The sequence below is a fragment of the Eptatretus burgeri genome, chromosome 5 (genome assembly GCF_056783735.1).
Source record: "Eptatretus burgeri isolate ZD-2024b chromosome 5, Ebu_testis_v1, whole genome shotgun sequence".
Taxonomy (NCBI): domain Eukaryota; kingdom Metazoa; phylum Chordata; class Myxini; order Myxiniformes; family Myxinidae; genus Eptatretus; species Eptatretus burgeri.
The window spans coordinates 12409696-12434144 of NC_140965.1; the positions used below are offsets into that span (position 1 = coordinate 12409696).

The 24449-nt window shown below is 46.0% G+C and overlaps 1 long non-coding RNA gene across 1 annotated transcript in view; it reads left to right on the forward strand.

The window, feature by feature from the left end:
- Positions 1-11325: 11325 nt before the first annotated feature.
- LOC147025860 (uncharacterized) overlaps positions 11326-24449 on the forward strand; it is a 38514-nt gene continuing 25390 nt past the window's right edge. Inside the window, exon 1 of the long non-coding RNA XR_015058029.1 lies at positions 11326-11644. This is a non-coding gene — a long non-coding RNA (uncharacterized LOC147025860). The remainder of the gene's footprint in view (positions 11645-24449) is intronic.

Genomic DNA, 24449 nt, shown 5'->3' on the forward strand with positions numbered 1-24449 from the left:
TCTCCACCACAACCCGACATAGACCCAAATCTCTCTCCACCACAACCCAACATAGACCCAAATCTCTCTCCACCGCCTCGTTTTTGAGCGGTATCTCTCAATGGTGAAGAATCACTTTAAAAATTATAGTTGGCGGATCCGGATCTTCACCAAAATCTAATCAGTTCGTCCTTGTCACACAGCCAATATGTCCACAAAATATCATCCAGATCAGTGCACAACTTTTTGAGATATCCTGTAAACAAACAAACAAATGAAATTGCTCGTTGAGCAAGGAATTTCCACAATAACTTTGTCATATCTCCATGATCTCTGAAAAAACAAAAACCTGGAAATCAATTTTGGTTCTTGTAAGTCGATAGTGCTACTGTTTAATGAGTTATGGCACTTAGTTTGGTCATGATCATAACTTAGAAGTCAATTGGACTTGAAATGGCGTTTTTATCGCAATTTGAAAGTTTTGACCCCGACCCCCCTGACATTCGACCCCTGACCGCTAAGAAGGGTGTTGGTGTGACACCCCAATGAGACATACGGTTGGATGCAGAATTGGAAGATGCACATTTTGGATTTGGTTTGAAGTCGATACGACCATTTTACCAGACGTTATTGCGAAAATAAGAATTTCGGTTTTTCGGTGACCTTGACCTTGACCTTGACCTTGACCTTTGACCTAGATTCACCAAAAACGACAAGTGTCTAAGGTGGACCATGGCCGACGTCTGTACCCAGTTTGGTCATGATCGCCGAAACGGTGTGACTGCTACAGAGTAAACAAACAAACTAACAGACAGACAGACAGACACACAGAATGACACACACAACCTACCAACATAATTGCCGAAATCCAAAGGATTCCGGCAAATTAACAAACGGACAGAAATGGGAGAAAACATCATGTCCTTCACCTTCGGTGTGGAGGTAACTCGGATAGACTCCAGGGAGGTGCTGACTTCATGCCGTGCCGTTATCTCTTGTAAGAAGTCATGGTTCAGGTTGCTTGGCAATTCGATTTGTACGATAAAGAAGAATTTTAGAAGTGAAATAACTCTGTGCATGCATGTTCCCAGGAAGTAGAGAGCGCAAATTTCCTCCATTCAGTTCATTCTCAGATTACGATTTACAATTGTAGTTTCTAATGCTGCGTTGAAATTTGTTGTTTCGGTTAAATTGACGTTTGATCTTTATTACGAATAGCTTCCGACTCCAAGATCGAAAACTGCTTGTTGCACGATACCTATGGGCAGGGCATAGGGGCTAAATGTATCAACTCCCCCACTTGGATGGAGATGCCCTGCCTTGGTTTGGGTGAATATTCACATTTGTGTGGCTTTGTTGGTACCTTTAAAAAAAAAAAAACACATTTTTTTGCTCTGGAGTAGTTCCCTTTACTCTTGCTTCTGACTTTAATTGTCTATCGCTGATTGGCGTCAGCTGTTTCATCTCCATGGTTACGCCTATTGTTCCGGATAGAATCGCCTGACGCATGAAAGCCGCTTCTCCCTCTCAACTGAAGTCTGTCGAGCGTGTGCCTGCTTTTCCTCTTTCGATGTGCTTCATTTTCTCTGCTCACGTGATTATCACAATCAACACGTCTGTGTGTTTGTCTGTTTGTCTGCAGAATAACTCCACAATACGAGCAGCGAGAATTGCCAAGTGTGGCACAGAACTTCATATTATATACACACAGATGTGATTAGAGCAACACTCAGCTATGACACGCCGGTCTGTGGCTATGACATGGGTAAATGTGGTCCTGTACTAAATTTTTATTTCATATTTTTGTGTGCCGAATTTGGCGACTCCACCCGTCCTCCTTGTCCAATTATTCTGCAGACAATCCAACAGATGGGACAATCGCAACACTCACAAGTCTGGCTTACGGATGCAGCGTGAGTAAATTAAGAGGGTTTGGGGTTGGTGGGCGATTGGAGATAATGACTATACATGGAAGGAATGAAATGAGATGGGAGTGAGTGACTGACTGTGTTGAAGGGATAGAGAGAAAGGACAGGGATGGGAGATATTATTGCACTGGTGGGAGAAAACAACAACAAAAAAGGAGACAAAGGTCTGGAGGTGTTTGGAAAGCATAGACCAAGGAAGTTGCATGAAATAATACTTCGGATTGGCATGATAAATAGTGCAACAATGGTCAGAGGGTATTGTGAAGTCATTGAATTCTACAGCAGCAGGTTTGAAGGCGATTTGATGCATATGTTGAGGTTTGATGAATCGGACTCGATCGCCTCTCGGGGCCCAACCGGTGTGCAGGTAAAGGGGCAAACAGCAAGTTTGTGTTGCTGTGCAGTTGTTCATAATGAAGGACCTTGGCCACCGTGTTCCTCACAGGATGGCGCCGCCGCTCGAGGTTCTCTCCCACCTTGGAGAGGACACAATGAGCTCTGCACAAGCATTCTTGGGTTATTTCTGCTCTGAAATTCGTTTTGTGCAGAGGATGGCTGAATCAAGCTTTTCCACTGCAAAGCACCCCCTCACCGAAGCCTCAGAAGTCTTGTTTATGGAGGCAGTGGAGGTTGTTGTCAAGCAGACAGTCTTGAGTAATTGAGGACTGGGCAGTGTGGACCCTGACGGATGATTTGTCGGCATTTTGTTTTCCACAATAATTTTTGCACCAGGTGTGTGGATCCAGGGTTGTCTCTGCATACGGCTTAACCCAGGGCATGAAACTCCATCGAAATTTTTTGTTGGCCTGTTCAGCATTCCCAGATGAACGCCCTGTTTGGAATTCTCATATGAGGCTGTTGGTGCTTTGAACCCAGGCTCACATCCCTCATCCATGTGTTTGTCCGTTGTCTATTCATGTCGTTGTAATTCACATTAAAGTACACCAATGTCTGCTAATGTTTGTCCTGCATGTGATTTTACTTCCGGCACGGAAGGTGGACGGAGGTCTTTTTTCACTCCGGTCTGTCTGTCCGTCTGTGAGTAGGATATCGCAAAAAAGGGGCACCTATGGGCAGGTGATGAGGGTGCTTCACAGGCTGGGTGATTCGTCAATGTGTGTGCCGTCCCTCGGATGGTGGACGTTAAAAATCCCACAATGTCCTTCCTTTGGAGGGGACGAGCCATCACCGGCACCATAAACAAATTACAAATTCCTGCCCTCACCAGCAGAGGGCATCAGCGGCGCAGCCACACCTTCAGCCAAGGATGCTCCCCCGCAGCGTTGTGCTGCACATGAACGAAGAATGATGTTCAGCCGGAGGACCAGTCTGCCAGCTCTGGTCATTGGTGGATGTTAAAGATACCACGGTGTCATTGGCGAAGGAGTCGGTGAACTATCACCAGCACCTTGGCCAAATCTCAAATTCCTACTCAAACCTTCTTCGTTGAATGTCTGGCCTGGCCAGCCGGTTCCTCGGATGAAAAAAGGGAAAGAAATTTATTCCTTTGCATCTTTATTTATTTATTTTTAAAATGTGAATTAAGCAGTAAATTCAGTTTCCATGTGTGTAAACATTTCACAGCCAACCAAGGACCCCAGAATGGCAACACCAGGTTTCCTCCACAGAAAATGATGACAAAACTGATGGAGTTCCTTCTACATATTTCCATTGGTACAAGCCTCACTACTCGTGTAAATGCAAATTGTGGGGAAAATGGCTCAAGATGTAATAATGTATTACGATTTGAAAGCTCAGGTGTATCGATTTAACTCCAGATATTGTAGATACATGATCTGCTGTGATTAGCACATCGATAATAATTGAACAACACACGACGACAAGTCTCATAGAAGAACGTGGTGATGGAGAATACAAAGGGAAACAAACTGACAGTTGGATTTAACAAGCAGAGAGACAGAGACAGAGACAGAGACAGAGACAGAGACAGAGATAGAGACAGAGACATGCAAATCAGAGGGTTGAGTAAGGTTGGGTTAATGATGGCAGAACAGACAGCACAGTCATGGAGATGTGGGTGCGCCACCTGTTTTCCTGTTTAAGTCCTGGAGGGAAGAGTGTGATTGAACGGTGTGGGGAAGGCAGTTCCATGAACCGGAGAAATGAGAACAAAAGAGTCGAGATGTGCAGTCAGCATGGATGACTCTGCGCTCATCATATGTAACCTCTGACCATTGGAGTGTAACAAAAGACTATCAGATTCCTGCATTGCTGAGACTTGTTAAAGCGTTGTCATCACGATGCCTCCAGCTGAGTGATAATAACATTTTCCAACAGGAAAAAAAAGGTGAGTATAGCTTCATCCTGGAACTCTTATTGCTTTCTATTTTGCTGTCCTCGAAACAGAGTTGTATCCTGGCCTTTCTGCTGATTTACTTCGAAATTGCAGGTGCGGTGTAACTATGCAGTGATCTGCGGTAATTACAGCACCAGACGATTTTGTAGGTAATTGGCCCATTACCAGTAACATACCAATGCCGAGATCCTCGGAATGCTGCCTGGTTTTGGATGGCTATTCGTTCACATTATTCACCGTCATGGATGAAACATGACCCGCATGATGTCCGCACACCAATTCCAACTCATCATTACAAAATCTCCACCAGCCGGCTGTCCTTGCATTGAGACTGAAAAAATGACGCTCGACCTGTCCCAACCACATAGCTCGGATCTCTGGGACGGAATTTTGCTCCAACAGCAGCAGTAACATCACTGGCTCATTACGCTCCATAATCCAGGATTTCATGCCAAACTCCAGGCCATGTCACAGTCAGAGGGAAGCTTGCTTGCAGGATTACATCTCTGCTCATAAATAAGACTGGAACCATTCGGTTAATCATGGCTATCAAGACTGTCAAGATAAACGCAACAAACAGCTGCTCAGAGTCAGAAGTGGCAAAGGCACACAACTGAGCTTCGCTTTTCACGGGTGCCTTAAATAATGCAAAGTGCAGCTCCCAAAACATAGCGTCTAACAATGGAAACACAATGGTTTCACCATTTGGTTTTCACCTCGTGTTCTCAAGAAATGCAGATTGGTTTGCCTTTAAGGACAGAACGTTTTCTAAACTAATTTGGTTTTATTTTCACCTCCACCACCGAAGGTGCACGGACATTATGTCTTCATCCCTGTCTGTCTGTGAGCACAATATCTCAAAAGGTTGTGGACGGATTTGGACGGAATTTGGTGGATGAGTTGGTTGTGCGACGAGGAAGAACTGGATAGATTTTGGTGAAGATCCGGATCTGGATACTGGAATTTTCAAGTGATTCTTCAACATTGAGAAATTGGGCTTAAAACAATCTAGAGCACAATATCTCAAAAAGTTGAAGACGGATTTTGACGAACTTTGGTGGATGAGTTGGTTGTGTGATGAGGAAGAATTGGTTCGATTTTGGTGAAGATCCGGACCTGGATACTGGAATTTTAAAGTGATTCTTCAACATTGAGAGGTCGGGCCCAAAACGATCGAGAGCACGTAATTTCAAAAAGTTGTGGACGGATTTGGACGAAATTTGGTGGATGAGTTCGTTTTGTGATGAGGAAGAACTGGTTAGATTTTGATGAAGATCCGGTCCTGGAGACTGGAATTTTCAAGTGATTCTTCAACATTGAGAGATTGGGTCCAAAACAATCTATAGCACAATATCTCAAAAAGTTGTAGACGGATTTGGACAAAATTTGGTGGATGAGTTGGTTGTGTGATGACGAAGAACTGGTTATATTTTGGTAAAGATCCGGATCCGGATCCGACTACTAGAATTTTTATATTGATTCTTCAACATTGAGAGATCGGGCCCAAAATGATAAAGAACGATATCTCAAAAAGTAAGAGGTAAGGTAACTTGCAAGTAAGAGGGTTGGTGAGTTTGGGTTAATGGGGGTGAATGACATGACATGATATGGTGGTGCACCGCCAACCTTGAGCCCTGGAAGGTGGTTCCACACATGGAAACAAAAGAGTTGAGGTGTGCAGAAATCCTGGATTTTAGGAATCAAACCAGCAGAGGGTTCCTGGAAAAACACATGCATTCTGGAGGATAGGCATTGAAAAGATGACGTCACAATCATGCTGTAAGTCAATGGTGTACCCAAGTTTACAAAGAGAGTGGCCACGTCAAATGTTATACCACAGTGGCCAAGCTCCGATGCTATTTTCATTCCCTGACCGTCGTGTTTATAGACAAAGTTTTCCAAGGCTTTCTCATCCATGAAACTGTGTGTTATCAGAGTTTATGAAAACGTGTAATTGAATGGAATAGTTAATTCCTATAAAAACGGAAAACCAAGGGCATGATGAAATTTACTTGAGTGCAGAACTTATTTAAAACATTAATTCAGGACCACCCTATCCCTCCACCCCAATCCCCCGGAAGGTATGAACCAGTGATGTCAATATCGTAAGACTGGCCTGAACATGTACTTTTGAAACAGACTGGAATCAATATGTTGTAAAAGTTCAAATTCAACTTTAATGTGTGTGTGTGTGTGTGTGTGTGTGTGTGTGTGTGTGTGTGTGTGTGTGTGTGTGTGTGTGTGTGTGTGTGTGTGTGTGTGTGTGTGTATGTGTGTGTGTGTACTGGTATCCATCCAGAAATGGTGCTTGGTCAACAATACAAAATAACGATATAAATGGTCAGCAGTACTATGGTCAAACAACAGAGATAAACTATGGTCAATGGTCAAACAACAGAGAGCAGTACTACATTGAGCTGTGGCCAAAGGTTTTTTGGGCTGAGAGTAGTTCTAATTTTTCTAATTTTGGTTCTAATAATGATTTGGAATGATGGAGGATGCCCAGTCTGTGGCTTTGGAGACCAGATTATTATTTTATTTTTGCAAACCTTATCGAGGCTCGTATGAGAGCTAACCCACAATGCACAGCAAGGGGGGCATGAGACAAGAGGAGTGGGAGAGGGAAGGACAAAACAGTGGGGAACAGAGACATTAGGAGATCTGTGGAAGGGAGAGGGATGGGGGCAGGGAATGTGGGGAATACAAGATGGACATTACAGGGACTTTCAGGAAGGAAAGCAGGGAATATGAAGGAGGTGGGTTTGGGGTGGATTCACGAGGGTAGAAAAGATTGAGGATTTGGATGGGGAAAGACAAGAGGTGGTGGTGAACAGCTGTTTTGAAGGCCTGGAGGAAAAGAAAGGGATCGAAGAGAGTGAGGAAGAAACAACTTGATTGTTGTCAACTGGAGCACCTAACAACATAATATTAACTCGAGAGTTCATCAAACACATTACCCCATGCAGTCTTGAAAAAAAAAAGGACATGGGTGGGGTCGCCGAGCAGTAAATTTGATTGGTTGAGATCATGTAAAATTCCGCAATGTTTTGTCCAAGTCGAAACGAAAGGTTTTTTGAAGTGCCAAGTAAGGCGATTTGTGTTCTACATTGTTCAAGTTTATAATTCAATTGAAATAAATAAAGATTTTAAAGGTTGTAGAAATTTACTTTTGTTGAAGTTTCCCACCGTTGACGCAGCGTCTTTGACACCACCTTATTTAACACGTAAATTAATTATTTGTGCCTGTTGTTTGTGTCCTTTATGACATCGCTAAAAAACACAGTAAGTTTCCTGCTTGGAATAATTTTCAATTTTGTTTGACTTCCATCCAGGCAGACAGATAAAAGAAAAGTATCTCGCTCTTCTCTGCGCATGCTCAATTGGGACAAATTAATTGTCCGAATACTGTTGAAGTTCAGGCTTGTTTTCCGATTCATGTTCAAAATATAACATTCAATTTAAATTAAGTTATTCCGAGATAATAAACTGATGTCTGTGGACAGACAGACAGACAGACAGACAGACAGACAGACAAACAGACTGAACCAATTGCTTACCCCACTTTTCGCTTCGTTCGTGTGGCGTAATTACTGATGTGGTTTAGACCTCGTTTAGTGTGCAAAGCCAATTCTATGCTCTGGTTCACTTTGCAACCAAATTGCTTTATCACAATCATTCACGGATATAATGTCTGGCATGCTTGGTGTCTGGTGTTGGTGTAATGGTTAGGGTGGTGGGCTTGGAATCCTAGGATCCTGAGTTCAAATCCCACTCAGCTGTTGAATTAATAACAGGTGGGGTTGATTCTGCCTGTCATCCTTCTGAGATCGGCAAAATGAGTTCCAGGTTGCTGGTATCCTGTGTCGGAGTGGTTACCCGTCCAGGATTGTGTCCAATAGCCAAGGAGACTGCTTCGGCAGCATCAACGCTCCGCACAGAGTATGGTCCCGATGGATGGATGCTTGGTGTCCGCACCAGCTGTGGTAGCAGTTGTGGTGAAGTGCCATCCAGATTTGTTGTCAAACTCACCTTCACCTTGAGCTAGTTAAAAGATTTCAGGATTTGACTAAAACTACATTTCCAGTGTCTGTAAACCAGGCCAAAAATCCAAAGCAACTGTTATTTTAACTTGTTGATAGGTGGAACTGCACAACAAATTATTGTTGCTTCTGACATTGACTGGGAAAACACCACACCAGTTTATTACCTGTTCTCAGGTGGTGCAAAGAGAATGATGGATGCTGATATTGGGGAAGAGTATGGCGTGATAAAATTCCTAAAGGAATCCGCAGTGTTGAATTATAATGAGCGGATATGAACAGATAACATGTGACATCAGGACAAGAACATGAATGGAAGTGCTTTAAATTTGAACAGGTGTTGTTGGAGAAACCAGCAGACAGCTAGGTGCACTTTTTTTTTTTTCTATGTGGATGCTCAGTCTTGTGAAAACTTATGACATTGGTGCTTGACTGAATTGGTGCATGACTGAGCAACCATGATTGATGGATATAACACTAACTTGGTTACCTGTATTGGCATGGATGTCCGAGCCAACTTTTTGGGGGGGGGGGGCGAGGGGGGACGTCTGCAGATTTGCCCGAATGATGACTTTGTTGCCTGAATGTACACTTTTCTGGCATGCTCTGGGAAGTGTTGTCCCCAATCTTAGGGGCTGTATTATAATACTGAATAATTATTCATCTGACTGTGTGCGTGGGTGTGTGTGTGTGTCCACTACGAGCCATAGAACAAGTAAAAAACAAAACAAACAAAAAAAGAAGTGCTTCCACCATCCCTCCTTCCACCATCACCCCTTCCATCATCCCTCCTTTTTTTAATATACAATGTCAAGGTTCGTAGAAGAGCTAAGAGACAGAATGTATAACAAGGGGAGCATGAGACAAGAGGTATGGGAGAGGGAAGCACCAAACAGTGGGGAATAGACACGCAAGGAGATCTGTGGAAGGGAGAGGGATGGGGTAGGGTACACTGGGTAAACAAGATGGACACTACAGGGACTTTCAGGAAGGAAAGCAGGGAATTTGAAGGAGGTGGGTTTGGGGTGGATTAACGGGGGTAGAAAAAATCATGGTTTTTGATGGGGGGGAAGGGAAGAGATGGTGGTGAACAGCTATCTTGAAGACCTGGAGGGAAGAGTGGCATTGAAGAGTGTGTGGGAGTTTGTTCCAAGAGTGGGGAAAAAGAGGAATGAAAGAGTGAAGGTGAGCAGTGATTCATGATTTTGGTAGTTCAAGCAGAAGGGGGTTGCTGCCGGATCTTGAGTGCTCTGCGGAAATATGGGGGGGGGGAATTATTTCAGACAGGGCAGGGGGTGAGACGCCGGAGAGGAGATGGTTGAAGACAGAAAGACCACGGACCTGCTTGCGGTGAGAGAGTGAGAGACCCAAATACTCACCCTTATTGCGGGAGACACCAACGATCCTAAATGCCTTGGTTTCCACAGCGTGTAGCCGAGAAAGGTGGGAGGTAGGAGCACCAGCCCAGAGGGGAGAGCAGTACTCCATCAGGCTGCGGAAAAAAGCTTTGTATGTGGTCAGGAGCTCAGGCGGGCCGAGGAAGGACTTTGCACGATGGAGGATGTCCAGTCGAGACTGGCTTTGGAGGCCAGCTTGGAAATGTGGCTTTCCCAGTGAAGATCATGGCGGATAGTGAGACCCAAAAGTTTGAATGAAAGGACTTCTTCCAGAGGATTGGTGAGAAAGTAGATGGGAGGGGGTTCCAGACAGTCCTTTCAGAGAGACATAGTGAGAGTGTGAGATTTGTCCGAATTGAAAGACATTTGATGTTCCATGTGTTGGACCAGTTTGTGATTTTACTCAGATCTGCAGAGCGAAGAAGCTGCTGCTTTCCGATCTGAGGGTTGACAGTTGGTACGGCAGAGGGTGGAGTCATCAGCAAAGAGATATAGAGGATTTTCCAGAGTCGGAGAGATCGTTGATGAAAACCAGAAAAAGAACAGGGCCCAGAACGCTGCCTTGAGGAACTCCAGTCTGGACAGGAAGTGGGGATGAAAGAACTCCATTTAGGGCCACACGTTGGCTGCGACATCAGAGGAAGTCTGCGAGCCATGAGTGGAGATGGCCTTGGATACCATCTTCGGGTTCCTTCTTGGTCTACCGTCTCATTAAGCATCTTTATTCACGAAAGATCATTGCAGCCTTGCTCGCGGCCTACCAAGAGGCCTATCTAGTTGAGACCGCTCATGCCTGTTAGTCTGTGGGGGACACGATCAGCATAGAATGCCTCAATAACGTCGGATTTCTTCCGAATTTATTTGTTTCGTGTTAAACGGCAGTGGAGCAACTGTTTTAGAAAGGTAATCATATGTATGTTGGACAGAATTGACTGAACAGTTTGTGGTTATCATTTTTACATCCGGGAGGTGTTCCCCACATAATGCCACGATAAGCTATTTATACATCTTGACACGGAGTTCGTCCAAGGAAGAAAAACCCCCCTTTGGGGAGTGGGGCAAATGAAGTCTCTATAAGCTCTGTCACATTGTTACGGATTTGGAAGTTTAATGCACTCAACATTCAGTAGTCCCATTAGAAAAGTTATATCGGTAAGTGTGTGTGTGTGTGTGTGTGTGTGTGTGTGTGTGTGTGTGTGTGTGTGTGTGTGTGTGTGTGTGTGTGTGTGTGTGTGTGTGTGTGTGTGTGTGTGTGTGTGTGTGTGTGTGTGTGTGTGTGTGTGTGTGTGTGTGTGTGTGTGTGTGTGTGTGTGTGTGTGTGTGTGAGTGTGAGTGTGAGTGTGTGTGTGTGTGTGTTTCGAGTAAGGAAACCATCCCCCATGTCGAACGGGAATGCCATGTGTGCGCTGCGGGTTTCTTTTAGTCAGGTCTTTTTTTTTTATATCTCGAAGCCGACAATTCCAACAAATCTTCGCTCATCGCCTCAGCTCCGACTCCACCCCTTGTCCAATCAGGAAGCTCCTCATCTCAGGCTGGCTCCGCCTTAGCCAGATGGAGTATTCGGCCCCGGCCAATCGGGAGGCCGCCACGAGTCATCCGAGAACGGACCGTCCAATCAGGAGGCGAGGGGGAGAAAAGAAATCCCTCCCTCCTGAAAAGGAAGAAGTGGTTGTCTTGACGAGCGCCGGAGAGAGACGGTGTGCTCGTGGCAGGAACGTTGGCCAGTTCGAGCGATCGTGGCGTTTTGCCAAGCAACGAGGATCGTGTGTGAGAAGTTCCTGGTGGGAGAGGACATTCTCAGTCCGGGCATTTCCCAACCTGGCATCCAAAGCCAGTGAGTGCTTGCCGACGAGGGCCCTGCCAGACGGTCGTGGGTTTGAGTCCCACCGTGGTGATTCGAGTCTGTGTGACCGCACGAGGCGGGGCAGGTACCCCGCGCCGTCTCTACCGACTGAAGAGCCATCGGGTCCATTTTCTTTTTGGGTGTGTGTGTGTGTCTGTGTGTGGGCCTGTCTGTAAGTAGGAACTGTTAAGTGCTTGTGCTGTACATGATTGCATTTCTTTATAGTCGGTTTAATTAACCTCCGCCATCGAAGATGGACGGAGGTGACTGCTTTCACCCCTGTCTGTTTGTTTGTTTGTGAACAGTATTACGGAAAAACTCCTGGACGGATTTCGACGAAACTTGGTGGGGGGGATGAGGTCTGGTCCAAGGATCATGCCATTAGATTTTGGACTTGGTCCAAAGTCCAATATGGCCGCTATGGTGGCCATTTAAAAAAAAAATTTTGAATTTTTTTTTTGGCATTTCTACATGAGCATCGATCTCGTTTAGTTTATTCAATCGTGGTTCAGTAGAGTCTGATCCGTTTTGACCTACAATGAATGGGATATCAGGTTCACTTAAGTGACAGCAGTATTGGCGGCGGAGGTTTTGCACTCTTCCGAGTGCTCCCCCTCTAGTTCTGCTCTGTTTCCCCTTTCCCTGTTGTAAATAAATCCCCTGTTAAATGTATCAGCTCGTTTCTGTGTTTTCCTCATTGGTTTAACACGGTGCGTGCTTGGAAATTTGGGGAAGCGGCAAAGTGGGCTTTTGGACCGACGGGACCTCGGTAAAGGCCCTGTCACACCTTGACGTTTTAGCCAGCGTATGCCGATGTATGAAAAATTTGGCGAATACGCTGACACACGTCGAATACGTTATGGGTAAGTTTGGTATACGCTAAGAGCACGCTGAAGCACGCTGGCATATGCCGAGCTCGTCGACAAATTTTAAGCATGCTCAAAATTTGTCTACGTATGCAAGCGTATGACACGTTCCGCATACGCTGGCCATTAGTTGTAGGCACGTTGTGCGATCGTTGACCCACGTCGACACACGTTACTTGTAAGTTACTCGTAAGTTGAAACACGTCGATGTAATGATTAGCGTACCTGAAACTTATTTCTAACCTATGAGTTACGTGCTTTGAACCTATGTGTAACGTATCTCCAACGCATATTGACGTATTTGACGTCTTCCGGCCGACCACAGAACTTGCTGAACGTGTTTCTAACTTACAGCTACCGTATAATGGCGTATTGGCAGCGTTTAGGGGAATTGGTATTTAAAAATGGGCTTCACAGGAGGACTTCAGTGTTCCAGACTCCATGATTTCAAAAATTATTATTATTATTTTTTTTTCAGCATGACGGTGATGTTGACACTTCTTTTTCTAGTGCGGTTATGATTTAAATCGTTGAGCGGCAGCCTATTGATAGGCTATGCCATGTGATCATCGGTGATACGCTGCCGCGTGCTATGCATAAGTTGGACTATTGTTGGGCATAGGTTATGAACGCCGACAACACTCAAAGCATTCGTTGGTATAAGTTATCGAAACATTCTGTGTAAGTTACTAATACGTTATGCATACGTCCAACTCATTATGAATACGTCTAAAACTGAAAAAAACATCAATAGTTCAGCGTACGCCAGCCTTTTAGATCAATTTTGATACGTTGCCATACACTGGCTAAAACGTCAAGTGTGACAGCGCCCTGACCACTCGCACGGGTCAAGCACGGAAACGACTCGTCCCGTTCGAGTCCCGTCGAGGGTGTGAATACTCTGTAGCTCGCCACGTGGGTCTCTGGGTATTTTGAAGTTTGGCAGATAACCCTGTCCCACGTGGTGGAATTATTGACTATTCACGGTCCGCTAAGGGACCCGTACCCTCGGAGTTTTCCGAAAGGTACGATCGCGATTCCGGGTGTTCGGTAGAGTCGACCCTACTGCTCCACCTTGCGGTTGTGCTCGCAGCCGACGCCCGGCTCTGCAACAAATTGGTGTCAGGAGTGGGTTTCGAACCCCTCCGGCTCCGGAGAGAAATTTATGGGTCGGATCAAGGGTGTACGGAGCGAACCCCCCCCCCCACGCCCCCCTCCCCGTTCCCTCCAAATTGCGAGCGATGTTAAATTTATTTCCAACACGCAACATGTCTAACCAAGACAGGCTGAAATAGTTTGGTTTAGAGGTAGATGTAGCGTTAGACAAACCCATGGTCCAGGACACCACCCCCATGCGAGAAGACGTGTCCCCACAACCAAGCTCAGAGTCCGAAAGGGGTGCAGGGGTGGCGTATGACAACCCCCCCCCCTCCGTCAAATTTCCTCCCCGATCCTGGCCGGTTCCACACACCATCATGGCGGATCGGCTCCGCCGAGTCCATGTGACATGAACTGGTTGGGGGAAATGTTTATGTGAATGATGGAAGAAATGAAAAGAATGAAGAATTAAATGAAATAAAAACTAATGCGCAACAAATGCAAAACAAAATGGATGCGTATGCGCAGGCACTGAGGGGCGATATGCAGACCATGGGGTTAAGTATCCAGTCGGGGCAAGAGGCAATGCAGACAGGCATAAAAGGTATAATGGCGGCACCACGTGGCGGAGCGACCGAACCAACACTAAGTGTGCAATGTGGCTGGCCCGCGATGGAGACTGGTAAGGTCGAGGGGACGAGCAGCATCACGATAATTGGGGAGACTGAAACGAATAAACACGAAGAGACGACGGAAATGAAAACTGAGACAAACGCAGGAATTAAAAGAAATAACAGAGACATGTGAGATGGAACAAGTAGAAGGGAACTAATTAAATGAAGTAAAAGACGAGCACACGCACACGCACACGCACACGCACACGCACACACACACCAGCAGGATAGCTTCCTTAAGGAACCGAGGGAGAAAATATGCTCTCTCGAAGCAGATCCGACGGGGTTGAGCGGATGAGTGCTGTGAACGGGTACACGCGGAGCTTGGGGGGTATGGAAACCCTGGGATTTCTTGTGGTAGCACGAATCCCCAATATGAATGTGCCGGTGTGTGTGGTTAAGAGTGTGAGTGGTACGAGTGTGTCGAAAGGCGAGTATGGTACGAGTGAAATAGCATGCGTGAGTGCGTGCATGGGGATGGTACATGGACCAATCCAGACGGGAGACACGAGTGGCGAGCTAAATAGGCCACAAAGGGTTAACTTGGCTTCCGCACGGGGTTCACGTGACGGCTTGTACGAGGTCCATGGCGCGTTTCGCGCACGGCCTGCATGCGCGTGTCTTCGCCATCCGGCCTGGAAACGTTCCACGTTGGATACGAGCCGGCCACGTGGACGGCAAAAATATAGGCGAGTGTTTGAATTTGGAACGGAGGGGTCATAATGCGACCGCGTGTGCAGGGCTCCACGTGCTGCATGCCACGTGTTCTGTTCGCGGAATGCGCGGAGTGGGTTTCCGGGACGAGACGCTCGTGCTGGCCTGCACAGGAAACTGCGCAGGTTCGGTGCGCGAGTGACGTCATCGGCCCGGACCTCGCGGCGTGAGCTTCGGGTTAACAGTGCACGTTGTCCCGCATGGGGAATTCCCCGAAAGCGAGCGCTCGTTGCAATCAGCAGGGCGACGACAAGGCCTCAAGTATCGTCCGACGGAAGGGACGAACGGGTGTACCGTAAACCACCGCCTTGGCGGTGCAAGAAAAAAAGAAAAACCTCACTCCAAGTACACAGCCCGGTGTTTGGGCATAGGAGCAATAGTTAGCGGGATGGGTTTAGCTTAGTTGGACCGGCCTCATGGGGGCATGGGCTGTCCTCCATGGGGCCCGTGGACTACTTGGAGGGAATTTAGTTTAGATTTAGAAATGGATTTTGGGAGACATCCACAGACATGGAATGTGTAGTGGGGACGTAGCTTAGCTACGTAGATTAAATGGAACGTGCATTAAAATAAGGGACGACGAGGGAGCACGAGGTAGTTAGAGTGCGAATTGAAAAAAAAACAAGAGAAAGAAACGAAAGGAATACAATTTAGTGAATTTGGGTCAGCGGGCCCGAGTGTGTGAATGGAGTGAATGTGGAATGCATGGTGCGAAAGATTGAGTGGGGGGAGGAGTAAATCCCACCCAAGTGACCCCAGGGTCAGTTTAATGTTAGTTAGGGGGTTGGTCAAATTTACCAAAAGGAGGTCGTTTTGTTGTTGGTGTGGAAAGAAGGCTCAAAACCCATTTGGAAGGGTGCAGGAGTCCATGGACCGGCTGGGAGCGTGGCTGTTGAAAGGTGAGTATCGATTAGAGGGCACCCCGGGCACCGGACAAGTCGGCCAGAATAGGCCAAGGGTCCAAGGGACTGGGATAGTGTAGTGGCCACGGGCGATCCTCGGAAAGGGGCCCGAAGTGCCAAAATGCCATGTGGGCATCGGAGGGGGGAAATGCCAGGAAGGGCAACCCCCCACGTTCATAGGGAGCAGGTAGGCTCGGAGACAGCCTCAGGGTCTGGGGGTGCCATGGTTAGAGTTCAGCAGAGGGGGAATCCCTGCTAAGTGAGCCTGGCTGCCCAGCCATGAAATTGTGTGAGGGCACGAGTGAAAATTTGTGGGCTCGGCCCAAATATATAATGGACACCAAAACAGGCGACGGGAATCGTGGTTTTTAGAACCAATAGTTTAAAGTGGCAGGCGCTTTGAAAAGCCCCCGGGTAGTTTAAGGTTAATAAATGCTAGGATAGTTAGGAAATGTACCCCTTCGCACCATACATCCCTTCGCTCTCTGTAGGCGCTGGACCCACCTTGGAAAGATTGCTGAGATCTGTAGGAGGCCATTCTGAGGCTTTGTTGGGCCTCGAGGCAGGACGCTAGCCTCTCCCTTATTCCCCTCATGAAAGAACTTAGGGGTTGGGAGAAGATGGACAGGATAGGTTCGCCGCACAAAGACAAGGGGGTTAGGGAGACCAAATTATAAAAAACAAGTGGTGCCAGGCACAACAAATCCCGCCCATTTAAGGCATAAAGTTATTTTGGGGATCAAATTAAAATTTGTTACATCCTGAACCTGAATGTTGATTATAAGGAATATTTTAGTCTTAGTTTGAAGTCAATTAAACCATTTACACCATTATACACCAAAAGCAAATGTAAAAATAGAAGAAACACACAATTCTGCACAAAAAGCAAATGTAACAAAAGAAAAACACACTGCAGATCTACTACCGACTACCGAGCACACGGCAACACTTGTACAGTTTTACTTCACAGACGGCGCCGACAACACATATACTCAAAGCAAAAGAAAAAGGGACCACCCTCAACGATGAAGGGTGGGGGGCAGACGGGCCTGGGGCCGAGACCGCGTCGAGCCTACCCGTCTGGTGATGAGCCGCAAAATGGCGGTGGCGCCCCGACTCCGCGGGCCTCGCTGGCACTGCCTGGTATGGGGTGGGAACGGGGAAATTATTACTCTCTAGACAAGAAACCTTTGCCTCAGTCTGAGTAGGTCAAAGTGTTTGTGTTTTTCCTCTACTGTTCTACTATTTAGTTGTTAAGGCCTACCACCTACTTATAATCTTGTCTTTCCTTGACACTTTGGACATTGCTTGGGTTTCTGAAAGTACAAGGTGACCGGGCTGATAAGCTGTGCATTCTGTTCTTGCGATCAAAGGCCTCTCTGCTTATAAAATGGAATGGATATATGGGGAGGGGGAGATGATCTGAGCGAGAGCAAATAAATGGTACAGAAGAAAGAACTCCTTGTGGACATTGATTATTACTGGACTTCTGTGGTTTATTTTATCCCGATACATGCAACACTGAGTCGGCTAGACGTTGAATCCTCGAGGAGGTCAAGATCCCTCAACAATCAAAGAATCCTTTCGATCACGACGCGGTTCGAGGGTAGAAATCCACATCAGTTGGTGCCAGTGACACGGATTCGAATCGGCGTTGTGCGGCGCTCGTGACCGGAGGTGCTTAATCTGCCGGAGGCAGTGCCTGGAGGAACGACAAGTGCTTGAGCGAAGGTAAGCAGGGGGGGTTCTCCGAGGGTGCGATTTATTTTATTCTGTGATTTTAGAGTGAATTTAGCGGTTGTGATTTGTGTGATTTTAGAGATGGGAAATAGAAATTGTAAAAGGAAGGAAAATGGGTATACCGAGGCAAATTGTATTCAAAAATCACGGAGAGGTACATGTGCAAGAATTATGTTTGATAAGTATGGGCCTGAAGCTGTGAGAGACATGGGGAAATGGTGCAATTGGACCAAAAATAGTCGATTACCCTTCCCTGAGAATGGAACGTTCGATCACGAGTGTTTAGACAATTTAAGAAAAGTACTGGAAGTGAAAAATAGTGACAAAAAGGTCCAGAAGCAGGTGAACTGGAGCGTTTATATAAATTGGATGAAGGAATGTCATGACAGAGACGAAAAGGCACGGTTGTTAAACCTGAAGGGTCAGCTAGACCAATTAACGAAGCAAATGCCGGTGAGACTTGAAAATAAAACCAAGAGACAGCGAGCAGTGGCTGTCAGATTTGAGGATGAAGAAGAAGACTCAGATACATGGCCAGAGTGCACAGTTCCGATAGCACAACCGCTCGAGGACGAAGAAGCGGGAGAGACAGAGGGAGATGATGCCACAGGGCAAGGAGGGGCTCAACGGGGAGCCAGGCGAGTAATTAAGAAAGAAACAAGAACACAAAGCAAAAATAAAGTTCCTCTTGCTGACAAGGGTAAAATACAAACTCGATCAAAAAAAATAATGCCGGAGACCGCGAAGGACGGAGATGATGAGGCACTCATTAGCGCGTTTCCATTGCGAGATTACCCAGGTGCAAGGGAGGTACAAGCAATATATCGTCCGTGGGGCTCTGAATTAAAAGCCATCGTAAATGAGATGCCGAAGATACGAGAGAACCCAAAAAAATTCCAGGCGGAACTACGCGTGGTGGTGGCATGCCATCAGCCAACATATATGGACATGGAAATATTATTAAAATTAGTGGTACCAGAGGGGTTACTCCGACAATTGAAACAGGTCGCTGCATGGCCAGATGAAGCTCCTGGAGACAGGGAGGAGCTCAAAGAACATATTGACACCCTCATTGACGCTGTCACAGAGGTGGTAACACTTAAGACCGACTGGGCAAAAATACAGGTGTGCAGGCAACGCGCTGGCGAGGACCCATTGGAGTTCTTAGAGCGTTTTCGGGGTGTATACCAATGTCACTCTGGACTGAAAGAAGAGGGAGTACCATTTGCTCATGTCTACCTTAATGGTTTGACGGCCAAATTACAAAATGAGATAAAGCGAGTATGTATTGGTTGGGAATTAAAGGAAGTGAAAGACTTGATGGAATATGTAACGCATTGTAATTCATTGTTGAAACATCGTTCTGACGAGGAAAACGAATCAACATTAATGCTATCCCAGGTTCAAGGTCAAGGTGAATGCCCCGGGGAAAGGAATGTGAGATATAATGCACAAAACCGAGGGCAAACCAATTACCGTCAGAGACCAAAATACAGAGACCAGCGCAGAGATTTCTGTTATACATGCGGAAAACAAGGACACTGGGCTAACGAATGCCGACATCGTAGAAACAGTCGAACTTTTAGTTCGTATGAACCGGTAGAACAGAGACCAGCGGCACAATACAGAGATGAAACTCGCAGACACTCCACGCCTCCAGTGAATGAAAATCCATATTATAGACAACAGGAAAGATGGGGAACACAGTTTGAGCAAGCTGGTTCATTTCAACCCACTGCACCTCAAACCGAATTCCCTCCTCCTCCTCCTCCAGCCTCGTTCCCTCCTCCTCCACCCTCATTTCTTCCTCCTCCATCTCAAGGTTCATTTCAAACCCAAAACCCATTCGTTTTATGACAAAGAAAAGAAGCGACTTCGTCTGAGTTACCCTTCCTGACTTTGAAACCATGTGACGAACCGAATTGACTTTGAAAATTGAAGGCCAAGAGATTCCTTTCTTAGTCGACACAGGAGCGACCAAATCTGCGCTCAGAAGGAGTGATTTCCCAGACGCCCCGTTATCGCGAGAACGAGTAAAAGTAGTGGGAATGTCAGGAGTTGCTAGTACGATTCCACTGACAGAGCAGCTCCGGGTGGAGATTGGACCATTGTCTGCAAACCATGCATTTTTGATGGCAACTGATACACCAATTAATCTGTTGGGGAGAGATCTGTTATGCAAGCTGAATTGTTCAATTAAGTGTACCCCTGATGGTGTATATTTAGAAATACCTCACGAATCACACATAACTATGATTAATTTATTACAGGAAAATACAGAAAATCTTGTATATCAATGGACTGTGATTAATTGTGAAGCATTTAACCATTTGCAGGAATATTTATCACATTTGGAGAGAAACGTACCCGAGGTGCTCGATTGGGTGAGTAAACACGGCATGGACAGACGGTACTTACAGACTCGACTACATTGCATTGCAGATTGCAACATCAAGGGAAAAGATAACGTCTATGCGAGTGAAACACTCTCGAAATTACACCAGACCTTTGACTTAGTGTTGGGAACAATTTGGATTGGGAAGCAAGGAATTGGCCTGGAGGTGCATCTGACGCAGGAACAATTAAAATTGTGGAACCAACCGTCCAGTGTTACACCACATGTTACTTTAGCGATTGCAGAAGGTTACCAAGAAACGGACATTGGTCACATGGTAGCCTCTTTGAAAAAAGCATCACAAGCGACTTTGATGGAATCGAGCCAAGTAAACGGACTTTGGAAGATCGGGGAACAGGGATTCTGTTGGACAGAATGTCAAGGATCAGCAAAAGCTGTGTTTGAGGTGGTCGATCTCTCAGAATTAAATGGGTCAGGAAAATTACCTGAAATACTCGAACAAGTCCCGACTTGTCTGTGGGCAACACATGCCAACGATGTCGGCCAAATTAAAAGTATGAATCCAATCAAGATCACTATAGATCCAAAAAAGAAACTGCCTCGAAAACCGCAATACCCTTTGTCTCCAGAAGCAGAGGTAGGAATTGCTCCTGTCGTGGAAGCGCTATTGAAACAAGGGATAATTATTCCCACTGTTAGTTAATGTAATACACCGATCCTACCTGTGAGAAAACCTGGGAAGCCAACGTGGAGATTCGTACAGGATTTGAGGGCAGTGAATGATGCGGTAATTCCAGCTTTTCCTGTAATTGCAAATCCAACTACCATTCTATCAAGCATCCCAAGTAACACTACCTATTTTAGTGTTGTGGATCTTTGTTCAGCTTTTTTAGTATACCAATAGCCCAAGAAGTACAGTTTCTGTTTGCATTCACCTACCAGGGAAAGCAATACACTTGGACTGTATTGCCCCAGGGGTATTGTGAAAGTCCAACATTATTCTCGAGGGCCCTCAAAGACGACTTGGATGATGTAGTTTTCCCTTGTGGATCCACACTGATTCAATATGTTGACGACCTGCTGATCTGTTCAGCGTCAAAAGACGCATGCGAACGAGATACATTGACATTGTTGAGGGCCTTAGCCAGGAAAGGACACAAAGCATCGAGAGCTAAATTGCAATTTTGCCAAGAAGAAGTGAAATATTTGGGGCATATTCTGAAGGGAGATACAAGACGCATCTCCCCTGAACGTATAGCGGCAATATTAAACCTGCCCAAGCCAACTACTGCTAAACAGATGAGGTCTTTCCTCGGAATGACCGGCTATTGCAGACAGTGGATACCAGATTATGCGGCCTTAGTGCGCCCCCTGGTGGACATTGGTTCGGCAAACGCACCCAGCCCACTTGCATGGACACAAAATGCAGACAAGGCTTTTGTAACGTTAAAACAGGCTCTTTCTTCGGCTCCCGCTCTGGGTTTACCAAACTATGAAAAACCTTTCCATTTGTACGCATGTGAGAGACAGGGATTCGCACAATCTGTGCTGACACAGAAGCACGGAAATAAATTACGGCCTGTTGCATATTATAGTACTAAATTGGATCCGGTAGCGCAAGGATTCCCCCCTTGTCTCAAGGCAGTAGCAGCCGCTTCGCTCACAGTGCAGGCGACCGAAGCGCTCGTCGTGGGAAACACTTTGATTCTCCTGGTACCGCATGCAGTGACAGCTGTATTGTTAAAAACGAAAACACAACATTTGTCGGCTTCAAGAGCAACAACATACGAACTCTCACTCACAGCACCCACGAACATTACGATTAGGAGATGCGCACCGCTGAATCCTGCTAGTTTGTTGCCAGGAGTACAAGATGGTGATCCTCACAATTGTGAAGAGATAATCGCCCACACGTGTCAACCCCGTCCTGACTTGAGAGACACACCAATCCAAAATTCTGAATTGGTTCTATATGTCGACGGCTCATCATCGCGTGCACCTGATGGATGTTTATTAACAGGCTACGCCGTTTGCTCTGATCACGAAGTAATCGAAAGCGGGAGATTGGCTGAGAGCTGTTCCGCGCAGCAGGCAGAACTGTTCGCCCTCACTCGTGCATGCCATTTAGCCAAAGGCCAAATAGTGACAATCTACACTGACTCCGGCTATGCCTTTGGTGCTGTACACGAATTCGGAGCACTCTGGCGCGAAAGGGGTTTTATAACATCATCAGGTACGCAAGTGAGGAATGGAACATGGATTGCGAATCTGCTGGAAGCAATACTTCTGCCTCACCAAATTGCAGTGGTAAGATGTGACGCCCACACGGGGAGATCTGATGACGTCTCACGGGGAAATGCCAGGGCAGATGCAGCTGCAAAATCTGCTGCCCACACCAGAGCTCTTTTAATATCACAATGTGTATTGAGACAAGAGGCAACACTGACCATTGACGATATAAACACTTTGCAGACAGCTGTCAGTGCTAAAGAACGAGATTTGTGGATACTGGCTGGATGTGAATTCGAAAATGAATCCAAATTATGGAGATCATCTGATGGTCGTGTGGTGGCACCAAGAGCTCTATTACCTTGGCTCGCCCGATTGGCACATGGGGCCGGGCATACTAGCAAAGGCGGCATGAGTGCTTCAATTGGGAGACAGTGGTTTGCCCCGGGGTTTAGTCCAATTGCAGAACAGTATTGTAAGACATGTCATATTTGCCAAAAACATAACCCAGCAAGGGCGGTGGAGATGGCCCCAGGGGGTCATCCAATTCCATTCGGACCTTTTGTTCATATCCAGATGGATTTTGTCCAGTTACCAAAATGCTGCGGTTTTGAATTTGCGTTAGTCATCGTCGATTTGTTCACCAAATGGGTTGAGGCTTACCCTTGTCGGAAAGCAGATGCCATTACTGTGGTTAAAATGTTGATGAAGGATTTCATCTGTAGGTTTGGAATACCTTGTAGGATCTCCAGTGACCAAGGTACTCATTTCACAGCCGAAGTGGTGAAAGAATTATGTCGCGTATTGCAAATAAAGCAACATTTCGACTGCCCGCATCGTCCGCAATCTGCGGGGGCAGTAGAGAGGCAAAATGGATTCCTGAAGAATAAACTGGCCAAGATTTGTGAACAAACTGGATTAAAATGGCCAGATGCTCTGCCAATTGCTCTCATGACTATGAGATCTACCGCAAATCGAAACACTGGCTTATCTCCGCATGAGATTCTGATGGGAAGACCAATGAGATTACCGAACTCACCTCCTTTGACTATAAAAGACATGAACGTGCAGCAAATGGACGACACGTTGCTTACGTTCTGTATCTCTCTGAATCATGCTGTAAGAACTTTTTTATGCACAGGTGAAACAAGCTCTGCCAGAACCAGCCACATCTGATCATCACAACTTCAAACCCGGAGACTTTGTTTATGTGAAAATTTACAAACGGAAGAACTCTCTTCAGGCACGTTTGTGTGGGCCGTTTCAAATACTGCTAACTACCCATACAGCTGTGAAGTGTAAAGGAAGAGCAACATGGATCCATGCCACACACTGCAAACTGGCACACGGCAGAAAAGAACCCGAGGAGAACATTGCTTCCTGATAACTTTAATGATTCTTTCCATTGCAGGATTATTTGTACTACTAAATGCAGGTGGTGCAATGTGTACTTAGTCTGTTAAACCGATAAGTACTGTCTGTGATCAACGTTATTTGCATGTTCTTTGGAGATGGGCCTGTCAGACTACCCACCAAACTAAGCCTAGGGCATTCAGAGACCGAAGAAGCTTAACGAGCAAAGTGGGTTCACCACATGGAATAAACACTTATCTGGCTCTTTCTCGTAAACACGCGAAAGCTTTTAATAAAACCAATTGCTGGGTTTGTACTAAGATACCTCATTCAGCAGTTACTAGGATACCGCTTCTGGCTATACCATTCAATCTGAGTGAATGGTGTGGGTACTGGGCAAAGGAAAGAAACTGGGATAAACAAGTTAATAACCTTGACGACCACATAGTTACCAATGGAAATGGAAATTGCCTCCGACAACGAAATTTCAGTAACTGGTTTTGGCCAAATTTTAATTTAAGTAAGATGCCTCCACATTTTATGGTTGAACGGGCAACAGAAAAACCCGAACTATGCTTGGTACAAGAGGCATGGGGAGAAAAAAGATTAGGGAATTCTGAATGCAGTAATTATGTTTATGAAAATCACACGATGGGACCACAAGTCGCTTTAAATAATACCTATTTCGTGTGTGGAAATCGAGCATACCCATGGCTTCCAGTTAATTGGAGTGGATCTTGTTTCTTGTCATATATTTTGCCACATATGCGCCTGTTATCTAAGTCACCTTTTGAGCATTTGAAACGGGATAAACGGGGTTTCACGTCAACTGAACTGTTCTTCATGATTTTAATCCCTCACTACGGTGTTGGACAAACGTCTGTGGGATTGGCAGAGTTAGCTGCTTCGCTTGAATTATTGGCAAATAAAACTGCTCCAGGCATGATTGATATCAACTCGGAGGTCGTCGCCCTACGTGCAGTTTCAATGCAAAACCGAGTTGCGCTCGACCT